The sequence below is a fragment of the Prionailurus bengalensis genome, chromosome A2, assembly GCF_016509475.1.
Source record: "Prionailurus bengalensis isolate Pbe53 chromosome A2, Fcat_Pben_1.1_paternal_pri, whole genome shotgun sequence".
NCBI lineage: Eukaryota > Metazoa > Chordata > Mammalia > Carnivora > Felidae > Prionailurus > Prionailurus bengalensis.
Window position 1 is genome coordinate 54,618,894 of NC_057348.1, and position 7,214 is coordinate 54,626,107.

Genomic DNA, 7,214 nt, shown 5'->3' on the forward strand with positions numbered 1-7,214 from the left:
GAAGGACATAATCTGACTTTGGTCCAGTAGGAGCCCCCTGTCTGCCCAGGGAGCAGAGGCTGCAGGGATGGATGGGGTAAGAGCAGAGGCAGGGGCTTCAGGGAGGAGGCGAGTCACCCAGGTGAGAGATGCCTGGGTAGTGGCAAGATGGCTGAAAATGGGCCTATTGTAGATCCATTTCAAAGTAAAAGCCAAAAGGATCTGCTGATGAATTAGAACCGAAGTGTGAGAGAGAGGGGTCAAAGATGACCTCAATCAAGGTCTTTGTGGGGAGCACGTGGCTGAACAGAGGCGCTGCTTACTGTAATTAAAGGGCTGTGGGAGGAGCTGGTTTGGGCTGGGGTCCAGGAGAGAAAAGAACCCATGAGCTCTATTGAAGGCCGAAGGCCAGTCCAGAATATGGCTGTGTGTGGTGCCATCTGAGTTCCACACTATCATCAGCTGCTCTGTCGAGCCCCTGCAAGAGGAAGGGGCCTCAAATTCAGCAGTGCAGGAGCTTGGTGGGGGAACTGACACTCCCACCCCACAGGGCTGAGGTCCTCACCCTCCTGTGCGGGACAGCAGGAGGGAGACTCAGAAAACATCCAGCAGGAACTAGCAGAACTAAGTTGACTTTGAAAACCTGGGAAGTCTGCAGCGCTCTCACGTGCTCCTGTGGTGCCCCCTGGTGGCTGGCTTGGCTCCTCACAACCCTCGGCTCACCCTACTGCAGAGCCCTCCACCTCCAGCTCCCCGCCCCAGGTCCCAGGGGCGACAGCTGTTAGAATTTGTGCTTCCTTTCAGAGACACAGCAGGAATCCTTCCAGCCCGTACTTGTCGACTCATTGAAGGTTCAGTATGTGCCAAGCACACTAGACATTTTTACCGTCTGAATCTCTTCTCAGTACAGAAGCCAGAGGTCAGATCCTGTCCCTCCCCTACTCCAAACCTTTCCCTGGCACCCACCTCACTCAGAGTAAAGGCCTAAGGTCCCTATGATAGCCATGACCTGCCCTCTCCCCTTGAGTTCTCAGACCAATTCCTCTCTCTCCCTCACCCCCTCTGTTCCAGCCACATTGGCCTCATTACTTTTTTTTTTTATTATTGTGGTAAAATATACATATTTATCATTTTAACCATTCATAAACATACAATGCAGTGGCATTAAATACGTTCACGGTGCAGTGTAGCTAGCACCATTCTCTCTACCCAAAGCCTTTCATCATCCCCAGTAAAAACTCTGGACCAGAGAAACAGCAACTCCCCTTCTTCCCCTCCCCCCAGCCCCTGGTAACCTCTGTTCAACTTTTTGTCTCTATGAACTTGCTTATTCTAGAGATCTCGTGTAAATGGAACAATGTAGTATTTGTCCTTCTGCATCTGCCTTATTTCACTAAGCATAAAGGAAAAGGTCCATCCATGTTGTAGCATATACCAAAATGTCATTCCTTTTTATGGCTACATAATATTCCACTGTATGGGCAGAATATACATTTTGTCTATCCATTCATCTGTTGATGGACACTTGGGTTGTTCCTACCTTTGGGCTCTTGTGAATAGTGCTGCTATGACATGGGTGTTGGCCTCATTACTTTTTCCTCAATCTGCCAGGCATACCCCTGCCTTGAGGACTTTGCACTGGCTGTTCCCTCTGCATGGAATGTTCTTCCCCAAGAGATCCACATGGCTCATTCCTCACAGTCCTCAGGTCTTTGTTCAAATGGTGCCTTCTTCGTGAGACCTGCTCTGTTCACCCTACTAAATACTACAAGCCAGCACTCCCCCTCCTATGCTTTCTTTTCTCTATAGCACTCACTTTCTAACATACTGTATAATGTAATTTTTTAGTATATCCATCATGTAGTGTCTAAGTCTCTCCACTAGAATGTCAACTCCCTAACGGCAAGAATTGTTGCCTGTTTGGTTTATCTTAGGCTCCCACGTAGGCAGGTGCTTAATACAGAGTTCGTTGAGCAAACTTAAAATCGCAAGTGTAAGTCAACTGCTAGTTACACATTTTAAACTGGAGTCACGAGCCTAATGTGTTAGACGCTTCACATGCCAGATCCTCTTAAATGCCCTAAATACTTAACATACCACATATACATGGATTCTTTCAAATCTGGGTTGGAATTGGGATAACCTCTCAACTAGCCAAGCACACATATATCCGGAGATTTAGGTCAGAAGAATGAGATTTGAAGCTGCAGATAAGCAGCCTGATTTTTCTCTTGAAAAATCTGAGACTTCACTCTTGTCCCTGGCCCCGGGACTCCTGTACAGGCTGTGGATAGCACAGTGGAGGGGGGTTGAGAGGGAGCAGAAATCCAGTCCCTGCCCCACTCGCTAAGTGCAGGGCTTGAGTCCTGGCACAGGACTCATCTGTTGGGGGGGAGAGGGCTCTTTCCCATCCACCAAAGGCCCCTATGGCTGGTGGTGGCCCTGCTTTATCAAAGGAGATGCCAGCCTACAACATGTAGATGGGTGGCTGTGCAGCTCACGAGCCCCCCAGCCAAGACGTCCATGTGCGTCCCACTTTTCAGGTCTGTGAGGCTGCCACTGCCCACCTCCAGCCTCCCTGGATCAGTGAATGTAGCTACTTGATTCTCTTCTGAGTTCCCACCTGGCAGGGCCGTGACTCTCACGGATGTTTCCATGACACCAGATTGGATCCGCACACTTCCTATGGCACTGACCCAGCTTGACATAATTGCCAAGGCATTGGAACCACACCTCTCCTCCTTTATCTTTAACATTGACAGAGTCCTTCCTATGTGCCCAGCACTTACCGAGTACTTTCCAAATAGTATCTTATTTAATCCTCTGGCCTAGGAAGGAGGTATTATTATCCTAGTTTACTGCTGAAGAAACTAAAGCTCAGAGAATTTAAGTCACCTGCCTGGGATCACACCGCTATGGGGCTGGGAAGCCCAGAGTCTGTGCTTATAACCACAATGCTTTGCCATCTCTTAATTTTTTGCTTGTCCTTCTTGTCTCTCATTCCCTACTGGTTTCCATCTCTTTCTTCCCCTTCCTTCCCTCTTCCCCTCTCTTCTTTCCTCCATTCTCTGCTTCCTCCCTTACCAAGCCTGAACGGGTGCCACCTGCCCAGCTTGGCTCACCCTCTGCCAATTCTGCAGACCAGGCTCTGTCTCCCACGGCCTAGCCAGTCCTATCCTCATTACTCTCGTCTCCCTATGCCAGCAGATGGGGTGTGCCAACCTGTACCCCTTCAACCTGCCTGCTCATCACCACAGCATCAGCTGGCAGAGGCCGGTGGAACTGGGGTCTGGGCCAGCCTGAAGGGAAGCCAGATCTTTGGGGAGTTACACGACATGCTGCACACTTTCTTCTGACGTATGCTTACCACATCATGATTTCCCTTTCATGCTCAGGGTTTTTTTTTTTTAAGTTTATTTTTATTTATTTTGAGAGCAAGAGAGCAACCAGGGGAGGGGCAGAGAGAGAGGGAGACAGAACCCCACGAACTGTGAGATCATGACCTGAGCTGAAGTCGAGTCGGGTGCTTAACCGACTGAGCCACCCAGGTGCCCTCTGCTCTGGGGTTTTTAATATGATGCCAAGACACCTTGTGCTTCTTGGGATAGACTTAATAAGGGGCCGGAAAGAGAGAGACAGAGCTAGAGGGCGGGAGAACCATAAGGTGGCGAAGGGATCCAGCTTCCACCCTTAGAAGCAGCTCCCTACAGTGTTGGGAACAATGTTCAAAGCATGAATGAACTTTTTTAAGTTTCTCAAAGGACACATGTTCTTACCCATGATTATGTCTTTGCATCTGCTGTTCCCTGGCCTGGAAGGCCTTTCATGATCATTTTTACCAGAGGGCTCTGCTTATGTGTTGCTACCTTTGGGAAACTTCCCTGAACTCCCATGGGACATTTCAGCAGCCCCCACTTTGATGCCACAGCATCTGCATACACGTGCACACTTCCCTCTCTCCCCCTCTCTCTATTTTTAACTAACTGGCTGGTGTTTGTATCCTCTGCCAGCTATGGCCTCCTCCAAGACTGAGAGACCATCCTGCCTTATTCTCCTCACATCTTCCATCTCCGTGCCCGGTACATGGTTGGTGCCTGGAAAATGCTGAGAGATGCAGTATAGCTCAGAAACCAGGACTTCACAGAGGAAGAAAAAGTGGGGGTTGTGAAAGGCAATAGGACTCTGGGTTTAGTTAGCACTTACCGACTGTGTGACCTTGGGCAAATCGCTGAATCTTTCTGGGCCTCAGATTCCTGACTTATAAAATGGGGACAGTATTAGTTGGTAGCACATAGTGTTGTATGACAATTAAACAAGTCATAATGTGTAAAGCACATAGAACAGTGACTGGCACGTGTGAATCACTCAGTAAATATTAGTCATTATTATTACTGATGTGGAAATAGTAATAGAGTTACCCAAGGGATTTAAATAATGAAAATTTTTTTTAATGTTTATTTATTTTTGAGTGAGAGAGAAAGAGAGAGTGAGTGGGGGAGGAGCAGAGAGAGAGAGAGGGAGACACAGAATCCGAAGCAGGCTCCAGGCTTTGAGCTGTCAGCACAGGGTCCGATGCGGGGCTCAAATTTACGGACCATGAGATCATGACCTGAGCTGAATTCGGACGCTTAACCAACTGAGACACCCAGGCACCCCTGAAAATGTTCTTGATAAACTGTAAAGTATACAAGAAGTTCTTTGCCATCATCACTCTTAAAAACACCAATAGAACAGCAGTGGCCCATCCATCATGATTTCCAGAATTAATTCACAACCTGAAGGCCACATTGCCACTGTGTTTTTTTAGCAAATAAAATGGTGAATGTGACACCTGGCTTTTGTAAATGGTAGAATGACAGGCAAAATCATAATGGTTTAACAAAAGGTCCATCGCCTGACTCCAAATATAGTCTTGCCCATAGGAGTGTCCTGTTCTGGGATTTATATGGTCCCAGACACTTAATATGGTGTTTTCATTTCCCAAGTCCTGGCTACCAGGATCCAAGGCAGAGGCCGGCAACAGACAGGCAAAGCTTGGTCTCTTGTTTTACTTCTGAGAGGTTGGCAAGGTCTCTTTCTCGTCTGTGTCAATGTGCAAAGGGAAGTCACTGTCCATTCCTGCTAACCCTGTAAAGTTAAAAAAAAAAAAAAATTGGTCATCAGGTTGAAACAAGTAGAAGAGCTTGCAAGTCTTTGGAACTCATTTTATCTGTACAGATGAGAAACCTGAGGCCAAGAGAGGGAAGGGAACTATTCAAAATCACAAAGTAAAGTGTGGCCAGGGTTAGAACCTAGGCCTCTGCATGGCTAGCTCACTGCCCTTTCACTGGCCATTGCCTTTCACTCAGTGATCTCTGTGCTGGGAGCCCTGTGTCCTTAAATGGAAGGTGCTGGAGGCCCAGTGCTAATCACAGAAGCAGTGCTCCTGTCCAAAGCCAGGTGTTAAAGACTTCCACACACACACATATACACACACACACACACTCACTCCCACATATACATCATCTCACTCAATATTCATAACTCTATAAAGTGGAAACTATTATTTTCATTCCATTTTATAGATGGTGATACCAAGAGGCAAAGGAGTCAAGTACCACTCCTGGAACATGAACTGAAGCCGCCTTCTGACCCCAAAGCCCAGGATCTTCCCATAATGCTCTGCAGCTCTTCTTCTGGAGCCCAGGACATTGCTGAAGGCCAGCCCTTGTGCAGGACACAAAGCAAACAGCTTCCCAGGACTGGGATGAAGTACTGTCTCTATATACCCTGTATTACCTAGTATAATGCAGGGCACAGAGTAGGTGCTGAGTGATCATCCTTTTTTTTTTTTTAAATTCAGGTATAATTGACATATAGATGTCACTATATATATATATTATATACTATTATGTACATTTCACATACAACAAAATGATTTGACTTTGTATATTATGTAAAATGATCATCACAATAAGTGGCACAAACGTTACCATATATAGTTACAAAATAATTTTCTTGTGATGAGAACTTTTAAGATCTACCTGTTTTAGCGACTTTCAAGTACACAATACAAAATTATTAGCTATAGTCACCATGCTGTATATCACATCCCCATTATTTATTTTATAACTGGTGGTTCGTACCTTTTGACTTTCTTCACCCATTACACCACCATCCCCACCCACCCACCCAAACCTCTGGCAACCACCAATCTGTTCTCTGTATCTATCAGCTTGATTTTTTTTTTTTTTAGATTCCATATATAAGTAAGATCATATGGTATTTGTCTTTTTCTGACTTATTTCACTTAGCATAATGCCTTCAAGGTCTAGCCGTGTTGTTGCAAATGGCAAGCTTTTATTCCTTTTTTTTTTTTTCATGGCTGAATGATATTCTATATATCCTTTATGTATCCATCAGTGGACACTTAAATTGTTTCCGTATCTTGGCTATTGGAAATAATGCTGCAAAGAACGTAGTGGGAATGGTGATGGTGGTGCATATATCTTTTCAAGTTGGTGTTTTCACTTTCTTTGGCTAAATACCCAGAAGTGGAATTGCTGGATGGCAGGGTAGTTGTGTTTTTAATTTGTCAAGGACCCTCCATACTGTTTTCCATTGTGGCTGCATCAATTTCCTACCCACAGTGCACAAGTGTTCACTTCTCTCCATAACCTCATCAACACTTGTTATTATCTTTAGGATAATAGCTATTCTAACAGGTGTCAGGTGATATTCATCAAGGTTTTCATTTGCATTTGAAAACACCACAGGTTTCCCACAGATTTGACTATGCTGTATGCCCTCCAGATAGATACTCCACCTCATTCCAAATCCCCACTCTCACGTGGTTCTATTCTGGCTCTTTCCGCATTCTCCAGGTCTCCTGAACATTCCTTCTCTCTCTAGCTCTCAGGAACTTTAATTGACTCAGATTAATTCAGAGCCACGGTTGGGAGTGGGGTAGAAAGTGTTAAGCACCCCACCGCCCACCACCACTTCTTCACCCATGGCACACGTTGGCTAAGAGCTAAAGAATCACGGGCTTTGTTTTTCCACCTCTACAACTGGTGGAGAACCACCGGCTGGCTTTAACGCTTCGCACGTTAAGTGCCTGGGACAGCAAAACCTTGCAAAATTACCAGTCCTCCCCTGTTGGTTCTTACAGCGCCTGCGCAGAAACCAGTGCACAAGCTTGGCGCTGTTGAAACCCACCTCCGCCCTTCTCGCCCTCAGAGATTCGGCGCTCGACA

At 46.2% G+C, this 7,214-nt stretch overlaps 1 long non-coding RNA gene across 1 annotated transcript; it reads right to left on the bottom strand.

Annotated features, from left to right (window-relative positions):
- Positions 1-4,707: 4,707 nt before the first annotated feature.
- On the bottom strand, positions 4,708-7,207 carry LOC122487543. The gene is made up of 2 exons (XR_006298401.1): positions 6,785-7,207; positions 4,708-5,106 (listed from the first exon to the last, which is right to left on the bottom strand). It is a non-coding gene; the product is annotated as an uncharacterized LOC122487543 (long non-coding RNA).
- Between the last annotated feature and the right edge of the window lie 7 nt (positions 7,208-7,214).